Source organism: Amblyomma maculatum, chromosome 7 (genome assembly GCF_055883805.1).
Source record: "Amblyomma maculatum isolate TAMU_Amacu chromosome 7, ASM5588380v1, whole genome shotgun sequence".
Taxonomy (NCBI): domain Eukaryota; kingdom Metazoa; phylum Arthropoda; class Arachnida; order Ixodida; family Ixodidae; genus Amblyomma; species Amblyomma maculatum.
Window position 1 is genome coordinate 103275195 of NC_139350.1, and position 16564 is coordinate 103291758.

The 16564-nt window shown below is 43.0% G+C and overlaps 4 pseudogenes; all 4 read left to right on the forward strand.

Annotated features, from left to right (window-relative positions):
• Positions 1-4056: 4056 nt before the first annotated feature.
• On the forward strand, positions 4057-9035 carry LOC146184215 (serine/threonine-protein phosphatase 4 catalytic subunit B pseudogene; annotated as a pseudogene).
• Positions 9036-9062: 27 nt separating this feature from the next.
• Positions 9063-9635, forward strand: LOC146184216 (serine/threonine-protein phosphatase 4 catalytic subunit A pseudogene; annotated as a pseudogene).
• A 1938-nt stretch (positions 9636-11573) lies between these two features.
• LOC146184217 (serine/threonine-protein phosphatase 4 catalytic subunit B pseudogene) lies at positions 11574-12356 on the forward strand (annotated as a pseudogene).
• A 1723-nt stretch (positions 12357-14079) lies between these two features.
• Positions 14080-16496, forward strand: LOC146184218 (serine/threonine-protein phosphatase 4 catalytic subunit A pseudogene; annotated as a pseudogene).
• Positions 16497-16564: the final 68 nt, after the last annotated feature.

Sequence of the window (16564 nt, forward strand, 5' to 3'; positions counted from 1 at the left end):
AATTTTGACGCTAACACCTGAAAGTGCCATATAGCGTAAGATGAGAATTAAGGGTTGCTTTTTTAGGGGAAGCGGGTGGGCCTTTATTGCAGAAGGTACCAGTACTACAGTTTGTGCTCAACATATTTTTCTTGAAAGCTATATCACTTGGATAGCGCTAGTAACCATTAGTTCAGATTTGGCTTCTTTCATGTTCATCTTCCCCGTCCTCAATTACTGAATGTGTTCTCGTAGTATTATTTTTTTCAGCTGCTGCTGCTTGCTGCTACTGCTCGCCTGCAAGCCTGCCTGTCTGCCTGCATAGAGGCTTTCTCGTGCTTTTTTGCAGACATACCTATATTATTCAAACTGCTGGACGGCTGATTTTTATCATTACTTGCAGCATTCAGATCAAAAGTATACAACTGCTCCTAAAAAAGAAAAATTGATATTTTCTCTGCCAATTAGGGCGAATATTGATATCAAGCCAAGTACTGACTATGGTAATATTGAGGAACCGCAACAGCAGAAAATGAGTCGGAATAAATTCAATCATGAACGTACACTTTTATTTATCATCTTGTTCGCACTGTCCTTGCTGTGGGCACCCCTAAGGGGTGTTGGAAAGCCGGTGTGGCACGTTGACACCACCATCCCAAGTGAAGCATGTGTACGTGCCCTCGATGCTGGCAACAATAGATAATGTTTCTATTCTTTTTAAAAAACATACAAAACCAAACTGCTCGTAAATGCGTTGTTTAGCCATTTAAGATGAAGGATGTGACGCTGTATTGAGCTTGAAATGGAATTCTTTCTCACCTGTGCAGAGTTGCAAAAGTATTTAAAATATCGCACTTCTCAATGCGAAAGCAAAAATAAATTGCTTTATAAATCTCCCACACTTCAAAAGTAAACATATTTTGAGTCACTGCTCAAACAAACGTCTATACTTCAGGCCGTAGCTGGAAATTCCGCGTGATCTTCAAAACGCCAGTGGACGATGATGGTCCGATTTTGTCTTCATGACACTAAAGCCATAAATACTAGCCCTGAGTGCAATCAATTTCTATGGCGTTATTGTGGGAGCATTTCATAATGATAGCACCATTGTAAAAATCTAAGTTGAAAATAAAAATGCATGGCCGAGATTGTTAATATTGGTTTTCTTGCACGGCCAACAATCTGCATGACGCAGAAGACAAAGAGGTTCGAGAATTCAATTCCACCCTCATCCAAATTTAAAACATCCAAATTTTCGCTTCGTATGTTTTTTCGTTTCAATAACTTTTGTGATCTTAAATCTTATGTTTTTGTTTTGTTGACAATTACTTTATGCACTAATTCAGTATGTGTAAGACAATTGGCCGTCCACCAGAACAATGACCAAAACCCCGACGTGGGTATGTGCCATATATCAAGGCAGTAGAAGAAGAAGAACAACAAGAACGGCTGACCTACCATTACGAGGTTTTCGGTCTTCCAGAAATCTGTCCAGCCGTGATCTACTCTCCAACGTGCTTCGGCTGCTTCCTGCCTCATATTTAGACCAGTAAGCAGATTTCAATCACACAGCAAAGAAAATGTGTGGAGGCATGGGTGACAGCACTAATCTGCCCAGCCAGATCGAGCAACAGCGAAGGTGCGAATTCCTTATTGAGTCCGGGTAGAAGTTAGTGTGCGCAAAGCCCTGGAAACTCTTATCAAATTGACTAACTTGCAGATGGTGGACTCACCAGTCAACGTATGTGGTGATATCCACGGCCAGTTTTATGACCTACAAGATCTGTTCGAAGTTGGTGGAGAGGTCCCCAGTAGCAACTACATCTTCATGGGAGACTTTGTCGACCAGAGCTTTCACAGTGTAGAGACATTTCGTTTGCGGCTAGCCATCAATTTACGCTACCCAGAACGCATCACACTGATCAGGGGAAACCACGACAGCCGACATGTTTCGATGCGGTGCGGCTTTTGTGATGAGTGGTTGCGAAATTACAATTGCCTTGTTGTGTGGCATTGCTGCAGGGTCCTTGGACTACCTGCCTTTGTGTGCTGTCATCGATGGCAAAATTTTATGCGTTTTACGGAGGTCTGTCACCATCTATACAAACTCTGGGCTTCTGAGCCATGGACCGCAAGCAGGAGGTGCCCCTGTAGCGGGACCAAGTGTGACCTTCTTTGGTCAGACTCTGGAGGCAAACTAGGCTGGAAGGCGAGTCCCAGAGTGACTGGCTACTTCTTGGGAAGCGATGCGGTTACTCTATTCAACGCGACCAATCACATCGATATGATCTGCCACGCCCCCCAACTAGTAAAGGAAGCAGTTCAAAGCGACCACTACAGTAATCTGATTTCTTCTCTGATCTAGTCCGGACCCCATGGTGTTAATAAAAACGCGGAGTTCTTTCCAGCACTCTGACGCCTTATTGTTTCTTCATAATTGATCTATTCCGGACACCATGGTGTTATTAAGACACGCAGATTTCTTTCCAGCACACTGCCGCCTTTTCTTGATCACATAATTTTGACGCTAACACCTGAAAGTGCCATATAGCGTAAGATGAGAATTTAGGGTTGCTTTTTTAGGGGAAGCGGGTGGGCCTTTATTGCAGAAGGTACCAGTACTACAGTTTGTGCTCAACATATTTTTCTTGAAAGCTATATCACTTGGATAGCGCTAGTAACCATTAGTTCAGATTTGGCTTCTTTCATGTTCATCTTCCCCGTCCTCAATTACTGAATGTGTTCTCGTAGTATTATTTTTTTCAGCTGCTGCTGCTTGCTGCTACTGCTCGCCTGCAAGCCTGCCTGTCTGCCTGCATAGAGGCTTTCTCGTGCTTTTTTGCAGACATACCTATATTATTCAAACTGCTGGACGGCTGATTTTTATCATTACTTGCAGCATTCAGATCAAAAGTATACAACTGCTCCTAAAAAAGAAAAATTGATATTTCCTCTGCCAATTAGGGCGAATATTGATATCAAGCCAAGTACTGACTATGGTAATATTGGGGAACCGCAACAGCAGAAAATGAGTCGGAATAAATTCAATCATGAACGTACACTTTTATTTATCATCTTTTTCGCACTGTCCTTGCTGTGGGCACCCCTAAGGGGTGTTGGAAAGCCGGTGTGGCACGTTGACACCACCATCCCAAGTGAAGCATGTGTACGTGCCCTCGATGCTGGCAACAATAGATAATGTTTCTATTCTTTTTAAAAAACATACAAAACCAAACTGCTCGTAAATGCGTTGTTTAGCCATTTAAGATGAAGGATGTGACGCTGTATTGAGCTTGAAATGGAATTCTTTCTCACCTGTGCAGAGTTGCAAAAGTATTTAAAATATCGCACTTCTCAATGCGAAAGCAAAAATAAATTGCTTTATAAATCTCCCACACTTCAAAAGTAAACATATTTTGAGTCACTGCTCAAACAAACGTCTATACTTCAGGCCGTAGCTGGAAATTCCGCGTGATCTTCAAAACGCCAGTGGACGATGATGGTCCGATTTTGTCTTCATGACACTAAAGCCATAAATACTAGCCCTGAGTGAAATCAATTTCTATGGCGTTATTGTGGGAGCATTTCATAATGATAGCACCATTGTAAAAATCTAAGTTGAAAATAAAAATGCATGGCCGAGATTGTTAATATTGGTTTTCTTGCACGGCCAACAATCTGCATGACGCAGAAGACAAAGAGGTTCGAGAATTCAATTCCACCCTCATCCAAATTTACAAACATCCAAATTTTCGCTTCGTATGTTTTTTCGTGTCAATAACTTTTGTGATCTTAAATCTTATGTTTTTGTTTTGTTGACAATTACTTTATGCACTAATTCAGTATGTGTAGGACAATTGGCCGTCCACCAGAACAATGACCAAAACCCCGACGTGGGTATGTGCCATATATCAAGGCAGTAGAAGAAGAAGAACAACAAGAACGGCTGACCTACCATTACGAGGTTTTCGGTCTTCCAGAAATCTGTCCAGCCGTGATCTACTCTCCAACGTGCTTCGGCTGCTTCCTGCCTCATATTTAGACCAGTAAGCAGATTTCAATCACACAGCAAAGAAAATGTGTGGAGGCATGGGTGACAGCACTAATCTGCCCAGCCAGATCGAGCAACAGCGAAGGTGCGAATTCCTTATTGAGTCCGGGTAGAAGTTAGTGTGCGCAAAGCCCTGGAAACTCTTATCAAATTGACTAACTTGCAGATGGTGGACTCACCAGTCAACGTATGTGGTGATATCCACGGCCAGTTTTATGACCTGCAAGAACTGTTCGAAGTTGGTGGAGTGGTCCCCAGTAGCAACTACATCTTCATGGGAGACTTTGTCGACCAGAGCTTTCACAGTGTAGAGACATTTCGTTTGCTGCTAGCCATCAATTTACGCTACCCAGAACGCATCACACTGATCAGGGGAAACCACGAGAGCCGACATGTTTCGATGCGGTGCGGCTTTTGTGATGAGTAGTTGCGAAATTACAATAGCCTTGTTGTGTGGCGTTGCTGCAGAGTCCTTGGACTACCTGCCTTTGTGTGCTGTCATCGATGGCAAGATTTTCTGCGTTCATAGAGGTCTGTCACCATCTATCCAAACTCTGGACTTCTGAGCCATGGACCGCAAGCAGGAGGTGCCCCTGTAGGGGGACCAAGTGTGACCTTCTTTGGTCAGACTCTGGAGGCAAACTAGGCTGTAAGACGAGTCCCAGAGTCACTGGCTACCTCTTGGGAAGCGATGCGGTCACTCTATACAACGCGACCAATCACATCGATATGATCTGCCACGCCCCCCAACTAGTAAAGGAAGCAGTTCAAAGCGACCACTACAGTAATCTGATTTCTTATCTGATCTAGTCCGGACGCCATGGTATTAATAAAAACGCGGAGTTCTTTCCTGCACTCTGACGCCTTATTGTTTCTTCATAACTGATCTATTCCGGACACCATGGTGTTATTAAGAAACGCAGATTTCTTTCCTGCACACTGCCGCCTTTTTTTGATCACATAACTTTGATGCTAACACCTGAAAGTGCCATATATCGTAAGATGAGAATTAAGGGTTGCTTTTTTAGGGAAGCGGGTGGGCCTTTATTGCAGAAGGTACCTGTACTACAGTTCGTGCTCAACATTTTATTCTTGAAAGATATATCACTTGGATAGCGCTAGTAAACATTAGTTTAGAAGATTAGGCTTCTTTCATATTCATCTTCCCCGTCCTCAGTAACTGAATGTGTTCTCGTAGTATTATTTTTTTTTTCAGCTGCTGCTGCTTGCTGCTACTGCTCGCCTGCAAGCCTACAAGCCTGCCTGCCTGCCTTCATAGAGGCTTTCTCGTGCATTTTTGCAGTCATAAATATATTATTCAAACTGCTGGACGGCTGACATCTATCATTACTTGCAGCAATCAGATCAAAAGTATACAACTGCTCTTAAAAAAAGAAAAATTGATATTTTCTCTGCCAATTAGGGTGAATATTGAAATCAAGCCAAGTATTGACTATGGTAATATTGGGGAACCGCAACAGCAGAAAATGAGTCGGAATAAATTCAATCATGAACGTACACTTTTATTTATCATCTTTTTCACACTGTCCTTGCTGTGGGCACCCCTAAGGGGTGTTGAAAAGCCGGTGTGGCACGTTGACTCCACCACCCAAAGTGAAGCATGTGTACGTGCCCTCGATGCTGGCAACAATAGATAATGATTCGATTCTTTTTAAAAAACATACGAAACCAGACTGCTCGTAAATGCGTTGTTTAGCCATTTAAGACGAAGGATGTGACGCTGTATTGAGCTTGAAATGGAATTCTTTCTCACCTGTGCAGAGTTGCAAAAGTATTCAAAATATCGCACTTCTCAGTGCGAAAGTAAAAATAAATTGCTTTATAAATCTCCCACACTTCAAAAGTAAACATATTTTGAGTCACCGCTCAAACAAACGTCTATACTTCAGGCCGTAGCTGGAAATTCCGCGTGATCTTCAAAACGCCAGTGGACGATGATGGTCCGATTTTGACTTCATGACACTAAAGCCATAAATACTAGCCCTGAGTGAAATCAATTTCTATGGCGTTATTGTGGGAGCATTTCATAAAGATAGCACCAATGTAAAAATCAAAGTTGAAAATAAAAATGCATGGCCGAGATTGTTAATATTGGTTTTCTTGCACGGCCAACAATCTGCATGACGCAGAAGACAAAGAGGTTCTAGAATTCAATTCCACCCTAATCCAAATTTACAAACATCCAAATTTTCGCTTCGTATGTTTTCTCGTTTCAATAACTTTTGTGATCTTAAATCTTATGTTTTTGTTTTGTTGACAATTACTTTATGCACTAATTCAGTATGTGTAGGACAATTGGCCGTCCACCAGAACAATGACCAAAACCCCGACGTGGGTATGTGCCATATATCAAGGCAGTAGAAGAAGAAGAACAACAAGAACGGCTGACCTACCATTACGAGGTTTTCGGTCTTCCAGAAATCTGTCCAGCCGTGATCTACTCTCCAACGTGCTTCGGCTGCTTCCTGCCTCATATTTAGACCAGTAAGCAGATTTCAATCACACAGCAAAGAAAATGTGTGGAGGCATGGGTGACAGCACTAATCTGCCCAGCCAGATCGAGCAACAGCGAAGGTGCGAATTCCTTATTGAGTCCGGGTAGAAGTTAGTGTGCGCAAAGCCCTGGAAACTCTTATCAAATTGACTAACTTGCAGATGGTGGACTCACCAGTCAACGTATGTGGTGATATCCACGGCCAGTTTTATGACCTACAAGATCTGTTCGAAGTTGGTGGAGAGGTCCCCAGTAGCAACTACATCTTCATGGGAGACTTTGTCGACCAGAGCTTTCACAGTGTAGAGACATTTCGTTTGCGGCTAGCCATCAATTTACGCTACCCAGAACGCATCACACTGATCAGGGGAAACCACGACAGCCGACATGTTTCGATGCGGTGCGGCTTTTGTGATGAGTGGTTGCGAAATTACAATTGCCTTGTTGTGTGGCATTGCTGCAGGGTCCTTGGACTACCTGCCTTTGTGTGCTGTCATCGATGGCAAAATTTTCTGCGTTTATGGAGGTCTGTCACCATCTATACAAACTCTGGACTTCTGAGCCATGGACCGCAAGCAGGAGGTGCCCCTGTAGCGGGACCAAGTGTGACCTTCTTTGGTCAGCCTCTGGAGGCAAACTAGGCTGGAAGGCGAGTCCCAGAGTGACTGGCTACTTCTTGGGAAGCGATGCGGTTACTCTATTCAACGCGACCAATCACATCGATATGATCTGCCACGCCCCCCAACTAGTAAAGGAAGCAGTTCAAAGCGACCACTACAGTAATCTGATTTCTTCTCTGATCTAGTCCGGACGCCATGGTGTTAATAAAAACGCGGAGTTCTTTCCAGCACTCTGACGCCTTATTGTTTCTTCATAATTGATCTATTCCGGACACCATGGTGTTATTAAGACACGCAGATTTCTTTCCAGCACACTGCCGCCTTTTCTTGATCACATAATTTTGACGCTAGCACCTGAAAGTGCCATATAGCGTAAGATGAGAATTAAGGGTTGCTTTTTTAGGGGAAGCGGGTGGGCCTTTATTGCAGAAGGTACCAGTACTACAGTTTGTGCTCAACATATTTTTCTTGAAAGCTATATCACTTGGATAGCGCTAGTAACCATTAGTTCAGATTTGGCTTCTTTCATGTTCATCTTCCCCGTCCTCAATTACTGAATGTGTTCTCGTAGTATTATTTTTTTCAGCTGCTGCTGCTTGCTGCTACTGCTCGCCTGCAAGCCTGCCTGTCTGCCTGCATAGAGGCTTTCTCGTGCTTTTTTGCAGACATACCTATATTATTCAAACTGCTGGACGGCTGATTTTTATCATTACTTGCAGCATTCAGATCAAAAGTATACAACTGCTCCTAAAAAAGAAAAATTGATATTTTCTCTGCCAATTAGGGCGAATATTGATATCAAGCCAAGTACTGACTATGGTAATATTGGGGAACCGCAACAGCAGAAAATGAGTCGGAATAAATTCAATCATGAACGTACACTTTTATTTATCATCTTTTTCGCACTGTCCTTGCTGTGGGCACCCCTAAGGGGTGTTGGAAAGCCGGTGTGGCACGTTGACACCACCATCCCAAGTGAAGCATGTGTACGTGCCCTCGATGCTGGCAACAATAGATAATGTTTCTATTCTTTTTAAAAAACATACAAAACCAAACTGCTCGTAAATGCGTTGTTTAGCCATTTAAGATGAAGGATGTGACGCTGTATTGAGCTTGAAATGGAATTCTTTCTCACCTGTGCAGAGTTGCAAAAGTATTTAAAATATCGCACTTCTCAATGCGAAAGCAAAAATAAATTGCTTTATAAATCTCCCACACTTCAAAAGTAAACATATTTTGAGTCACTGCTCAAACAAACGTCTATACTTCAGGCCGTAGCTGGAAATTCCGCGTGATCTTCAAAACGCCAGTGGACGATGATGGTCCGATTTTGTCTTCATGACACTAAAGCCATAAATACTAGCCCTGAGTGCAATCAATTTCTATGGCGTTATTGTGGGAGCATTTCATAATGATAGCACCATTGTAAAAATCTAAGTTGAAAATAAAAATGCATGGCCGAGATTGTTAATATTGGTTTTCTTGCACGGCCAACAATCTGCATGACGCAGAAGACAAAGAGGTTCGAGAATTCAATTCCACCCTCATCCAAATTTACAAACATCCAAATTTTCGCTTCGTATGTTTTTTCGTTTCAATAACTTTTGTGATCTTAAATCTTATGTTTTTGTTTTGTTGACAATTACTTTATGCACTAATTCAGTATGTGTAGGACAATTGGCCGTCCACCAGAACAATGACCAAAACCCCGACGTGGGTATGTGCCATATATCAAGGCAGTAGAAGAAGAAGAACAACAAGAACGGCTGACCTACCATTACGAGGTTTTCGGTCTTCCAGAAATCTGTCCAGCCGTGATCTACTCTCCAACGTGCTTCGGCTGCTTCCTGCCTCATATTTAGACCAGTAAGCAGATTTCAATCACACAGCAAAGAAAATGTGTGGAGGCATGGGTGACAGCACTAATCTGCCCAGCCAGATCGAGCAACAGCGAAGGTGCGAATTCCTTATTGAGTCCGGGTAGAAGTTAGTGTGCGCAAAGCCCTGGAAACTCTTATCAAATTGACTAACTTGCAGATGGTGGACTCACCAGTCAACGTATGTGGTGATATCCACGGCCAGTTTTATGACCTGCAAGAACTGTTCGAAGTTGGTGGAGAGGTCCCCAGTAGCAACTACATCTTCATGGGAGACTTTGTCGACCAGAGCTTTCACAGTGTAGAGACATTTCGTTTGCTGCTAGCCATCAATTTACGCTACCCAGAACGCATCACACTGATCAGGGGAAACCACGAGAGCCGACATGTTTCGATGCGGTGCGGCTTTTGTGATGAGTAGTTGCGAAATTACAATAGCCTTGTTGTGTGGCGTTGCTGCAGAGTCCTTGGACTACCTGCCTTTGTGTGCTGTCATCGATGGCAAGATTTTCTGCGTTCATGGAGGTCTGTCACCATCTATCCAAACTCTGGACTTCTGAGCCATGGACCGCAAGCAGGAGGTGCCCCTGTAGGGGGACCAAGTGTGACCTTCTTTGATCAGACTCTGGAGGCAAACTAGGCTGTAAGACGAGTCCCAGAGTGACTGGCTACCTCTTGGGAAGCGATGCGGTCACTCTATTCAACGCGACCAATCACATCGATATGATCTGCCACGCCCCCCAACTAGTAAAGGAAGCAGTTCAAAGCGACCACTACAGTAATCTGATTTCTTATCTGATCTAGTCCGGACGCCATGGTATTAATAAAAACGCGGAGTTCTTTCCTGCACTCTGACGCCTTATTGTTTCTTCATAACTGATCTATTCCGGACACCATGGTGTTATTAAGAAACGCAGATTTCTTTCCTGCACACTGCCGCCTTTTTTTGATCACATAACTTTGATGCTAACACCTGAAAGTGCCATATATCGTAAGATGAGAATTAAGGGTTGCTTTTTTAGGGAAGCGGGTGGGCCTTTATTGCAGAAGGTACCTGTACTACAGTTCGTGCTCAACATTTTATTCTTGAAAGATATATCACTTGGATAGCGCTAGTAAACATTAGTTTAGAAGATTAGGCTTCTTTCATATTCATCTTCCCCGTCCTCAGTAACTGAATGTGTTCTCGTAGTATTATTTTTTTTTCAGCTGCTGCTGCTTGCTGCTACTGCTCGCCTGCAAGCCTACAAGCCTGCCTGCCTGCCTTCATAGAGGCTTTCTCGTGCATTTTTGCAGTCATAAATATATTATTCAAACTGCTGGACGGCTGACATCTATCATTACTTGCAGCATTCAGATCAAAAGTATACAACTGCTCTTAAAAAAAGAAAAATTGATATTTTCTCTGCCAATTAGGGTGAATATTGAAATCAAGCCAAGTATTGACTATGGTAATATTGGGGAACCGCAACAGCAGAAAATAAGAGTTGGAATAAATTCAATCATGAACGTACACTTTTATTTATCATCTTTTTCACACTGTCCTTGCTGTGGGCACCCCTAAGGGGTGTTGAAAAGCCGGTGTGGCACGTTGACTCCACCACCCAAAGTGAAGCATGTGTACGTGCCCTCGATGCTGGCAACAATAGATAATGATTCGATTCTTTTTAAAAAACATACGAAACCAGACTGCTCGTAAATGCGTTGTTTAGCCATTTAAGACGAAGGATGTGACGCTGTATTGAGCTTGAAATGGAATTCTTTCTCACCTGTGCAGAGTTGCAAAAGTATTCAAAATATCGCACTTCTCAGTGCGAAAGTAAAAATAAATTGCTTTATAAATCTCCCACACTTCAAAAGTAAACCTATTTTGAGTCACCGCTCAAACAAACGTCTATACTTCAGGCCGTAGCTGGAAATTCCGCGTGATCTTCAAAATGCCAGTGGACGATGATGGTCCGATTTTGACTTCATGACACTAAAGCCATAAATACTAGCCCTGAGTGAAATCAATTTCTATGGCGTTATTGTGGGAGCATTTCATAAAGATAGCACCAATGTAAAAATCAAAGTTGAAAATAAAAATGCATGGCCGAGATTGTTAATATTGGTTTTCTTGCACGGCCAACAATCTGCATGACGCAGAAGACAAAGAGGTTCTAGAATTCAATTCCACCCTAATCCAAATTTACAAACATCCAAATTTTCGCTTCGTATGTTTTTTCGTTTCAATAACTTTTGTGATCTTAAATCTTATGTTTTTGTTTTGTTGACAATTACTTTATGCACTAATTCAGTATGTGTAGGACAATTGGCCGTCCACCAGAACAATGACCAAAACCCCGTCGTGGGTATGTGCCATATATCAAGGCAGTAGAAGAAGAAGAACAACAAGAACGGCTGACCTACCATTACGAGGTTTTCGGTCTTCCAGAAATCTGTCCAGCCGTGATCTACTCGGCAACGTGCTTCGGCTGCTTCCTGCCTCATATTTAGACCGGTAAGCAGATTTCAATCACACAGCAAAGAAAATGTGCGGAGGCATGGGTGACAGCACTAATCTGTACAGCCAGATCGAGCAACAGCGAAGGTGCGAATTCCTTATTGAGTTCGAGGACAAGTTAGTGTGCGCAAAGCCCGGGAAACTCTTATCAAATTGACTAACTTGCAGATGGTGGACTCACCAGTCAACGTATGTGGTGATATCCACGGCCAGTTTTATGACCTACAAGAACTGTTCGAAGTTGGTGGAGAGGTCCCCAGTAGCAACTACATCTTCATGGGAGACTTTGTCGACCAGAGCTTTCACAGTGTAGAGATATTTCGTTTGCTGCTAGCCATCAATTTACGCTACCCAGAACGCATCACACTGATCAGGGGAAACCACGACAGCCGACATGTTTCGATGCTATGCGGCTTTTGTGATGAGTGGTTGCGAAATTACAATTGCCTTGTTGTGTGGCGTTGCTGCAGGGTCTTGGACTACCTGCCTTTGTGTGCTGTCATCGATGGCAAAATTTTCTGCGTTCATGGAGGTCTGTCACCATCTATCCAAACTCTGGACTTCTGAGCCATGGACCGCAAGCAGGAGGTGCCCCTGTAGGGGGACCAAGTGTGACCTTCTTTGGTCAGACTCTGAAGGCAAACTAGGCTGGAAGGCGAGTCCCAGAGTGACTGGCTACCTCTTGCGAAGCGATGCGGTTACTCTATTCAACGCGACCAATCACATCGATATGATCTGCCACGCCCCCCAACTAGTAAAGGAAGCAGTTCAAAGCGACCACTACAGTAATCTGATTTCTTATCTGATCTAGTCCGGACGCCATGGTGCTAATAAAAACGCGGAGTTCTTTCCTGCACTCTGACGCCTTATTGTTTCTTCATAATTGATCTATTCCGGACACCATGGTGTTATTAAGACACGCAGATTTCTTTCCTGCAGACTGCCGCCTTTTCTTGATCACATAATTTTGATGCTAACACCTGAAAGTGCCATATAGCGTAAGATGAGAATTAGGGGTTGCTTTTTTAGGGGAAGCGGGTGGGCCTTTATTGCAGAAGGCACCTGCACTACAGTTTGTGCTCAACATATTTTTGTTGAAAGATATATCACTTGGATAGCGCTAGTAACTATTAGTTTAGAAGATTAGGCTTCTTTCATATTCATCTTCCCTGTCCTCAATTACTGAATGTGTTCTCGTAGTATTATTTTTTTCAGCTGCTGCTGCTTGCTGCTACTGCTCGCCTGGAAGCCTGCAAGCCTGCCTGCCTGCCCGCATAGAGGCTTTCTCGTGCTTTTTTGCAGACATACTTATATTATTCAAACTGCTGGACGGCTGACATTTATCATTACTTGCAGCATTCAGATCAAAAGTATACAACTGCTCCTAAAAAAAGAAAAATTGATATTTTCTCTGCCAATTAGGGCGACTATTGAAATCAAGCCAAGTACTGACTATGGTACTATTGGGGAACCGCAACAGCAGAAAATAAGAGTTGGAATAAATTCAATCATGAACGTACACTTTTATTTATCATCTTTTTGACACTGTCCTTGCTGTGCGCACCCCTAAGGGGTGTTGAAGGCTGGTGTGGCACGTTGACACCACCACCCCAAGTGAAGCATGTGTACGTACCCTCGATGCTGGCAAAAATAGATAAAGTTTCGATTCTTTTTAAAAAACATACGAAACCAAACTGCTCGTAAATGCGTTGTTTAGCCTTTTAAGACGATGGATGTGACGCTGCATTGAGCTTGAAATGGAATTCTTTCTCACCTGTGCAGAGTTGCAAAAGTATTCAAAATATCGCACTTCTCAGTGCGAAAGTAAAAATAAATTGCTTTATAAATCTCCCACTCTTCAAAAGTAAACATATTTTGAGTCACCGCTCAAACAAACGTCTGTACTTCAGGCCGTAGCTGGAAATTCCGCGTGATCTTCAAAACACCAGTGGACGATGATGGTCCGATCTGGACTTCATGACACTAAAGAAATAAATAGTAGCCCTGAATGCAATCAATTTCTATGGCGTTATTGTGGGAGCATTTCATAAAGATAGCACCAATGTAAAAATCTAAGTTGAAAATAAAAATGCATGGCCGAGATTGTTAATATTGGTTTTCCCGCACGGCCAACAATCTGCATGAGGCAGAAGACAAAGAGGTTCGAGAATTCAATTCCACCCTCATCCAAATTTACAAACATCCAAATTTTCGCTTAGTATTTTTTTTGGTTCAATAACTTTTGTGATCTTAAATCTTATGTTTTTGTTTTGTTGACAATTACTTTATGCACTAATTCAGTATGTGTAGGACAATTGGCCGTCCACCAGAACAATGACCAAACCCCGTCGTGGGTATGTGCCATATATCAAGGCAGTAGAAGAAGAAGAACAACAAGAACGGCTGACCTACCATTACGACGCTTTCGTTCTTCTAGAAATCTGTCCAGCCGTGATCTACTCGGCAACGTGCTCCGGCTGCTTCCAGTCTCATATTTAGACCGGTAAGTAGATTTCAATCAGACCGCAAAGAAAATGTGCGGAGGCATGGGTGACAGCACTAATCTGTACAGCCAGATCGAGCAACAGCGAAGGTGCGAATTCCTTATTGAGTCCGAGGACAAGTTAGTGTGCGCAAAGCCCGGGAAACTCTTATCAAATTGACTAACTTGCAGATGGTGGACTCACCAGTCAACGTATGTGGTGATATCCACGGCCAGTTTTATGACCTGCAAGAACTGTTCAAAGTTGGTGGAGAGGTCCCCAGTAGCAACTACATCTTCCTGGGAGGCTTTGTCGACCAGAACTTTCACAGTGTAGAGACATTTCGTTTGCTGCTCGCCATCAATTTACGCTACCCAGAACGCATCACACTGATCAGGGGAAACCACGACAGCCGACATGTTTCGATGCTATGCGGCTTTTGTGATGAGTGGTTCCGAAATTACAATTGCCTTGTTGTGTGGCGTTGCTGCAGGGTCCTTGGACTACCTGCCTTTGTGTGCTGTCATCGATGGCAAAATTTTCTGCGTTCATGGAGGTCTGTCACCATCTATCCAAACTCTGGACTTCTGAGCCATGGAGCGCAAGCAGGAGGTGCCCCTGTAGGGGGACCAAGTGTGACCTTCTTTGGTCAGACTCTGGAGGCAAACTAGGCTGGAAGACGAGTCCCAGAGTGACTGGCTACCTCTTGGGAAGCGATGCGGCCACTCTATTCAACGCGACCAAACACATCGATATGATCTGCCACGCCCCCCAACTAGTAAAGGAAGCAGTTCAAAGCGACCACTACAGTAATCTGATTTCTTATCTGATCTAGTCCGGACGCCATGGTGTTAATAAAAACGCGGAGTTCTTTCCTGCACTCTGACGCCTTATTGTTTCTTCATAATTGATCTATTCCGGACACCATGGTGTTATTAAGACACGCAGATTTCTTTCCAGCACACTGCCGCCTTTTCTTGATCACATAATTTTGATGCTAACACCTGAAAGTGCCATATAGCGTAAGATGAGAATTAAGGGTTGCTTTTTTAGGGGAAGCGGGTGGGCCTTTATTGCAGAAGGTACCAATACTACAGTTTGCGCTCAACATATTTTTCTTGAAAGCTATATCACTTGGATAGCGCTAGTAACCATTAGTTCAGATTTGGCTTCACTCATGTTCATCTTCCCCGTCCTCAATTACTGAATGTGTTCTCGTAGTATTATTTTTTTCAGCTGCTGCTGCTTGCTGCTACTGCTCGCCTGCAAGCCTGCCTGCCTGCCTGCATAGAGGCTTTCTCGTGCTTTTTTGCAGACATACTTATATTATTCAAACTGCTGGACGGCTGATATTTATCATTACTTGCAGCATTCAGATCAAAAGTATACAACTGCTCCTAAAAAAGAAAAATTGATATTTTCTCTGCCAATTAGGGCGAATATTGATATCAAGCCAAGTACTGACTATGGTAATATTGGGGAACCGCGACAGCAGAAAATGAGTCGGAATAAATTCAATCATGAACGTACACTTTTATTTATCATCTTTTTCGCACTGTCCTTGCTGTGGGCACCCCTAAGGGGTGTTGGAAAGCCGGTGTGGCACGTTGACACCACCATCCCAAGTGAAGCATGTGTACGTGCCCTCGATGCTGGCAACAATAGATAATGTTTCGATTCTTTTTAAAAAACATACAAAACCAAACTGCTCGTAAATGCGTTGTTTAGCCATTTAAGATGAAGGATATGACGCTGTATTGAGCTTGAAATGGAATTCTTTCTCACCTGTGCAGAGTTGCAAAAGTATTTAAAATATCGCACTTCTCATTGCGAAAGCAAAAATAAATTGCTTTATAAATCTCCCACACTTCAAAAGTAAACATATTTTGAGTCACTGCTCAAACAAACGTCTATACTTCAGGCCGTAGCTGGAAATTCCGCGTGATCTTCAAAACGCCAGTGGACGATGATGGTCCGATTTTGTCTTCATGACACTAAAGCCATAAATACTAGCCCTGAGTCCAATCAATTTCTATGGCGTTATTGTGGGAGCATTTCATAATGATAGCACCATTGTAAAAATCTAAGTTGAAAATAAAAATGCATGGCCGAGATTGTTAATATTGGTTTTCTTGCACGGCCAACAATCTGCATGACGCAGAAGACAAAGAGGTTCAAGAATTCAATTCCACCCTAATCCAAATTTACAAACATCCAAATTTTCGCTTCGTATGTTTTTTCGTTTCAATAACTTTTGTGATCTTAAATCTTATGTTTTTGTTTTGTTGACAATTACTTTATGCACTAATTCAGTATGTGTAGGACAATTGGCCGTCCACCAGAACAATGACCAAAACCCCGTCGTGGGTATGTGCCATATATCAAGGCAGTAGAAGAAGAAGAACAACAAGAACGGCTGACCTACCATTACGAGGTTTTCGGTCTTCCAGAAATCTGTCCAGCCGTGATCTACTCGGCAACGTGCTTCATCTGCTTCCTGCCTCATATTTAGACCGGTAAGCAGATTTCAATCACA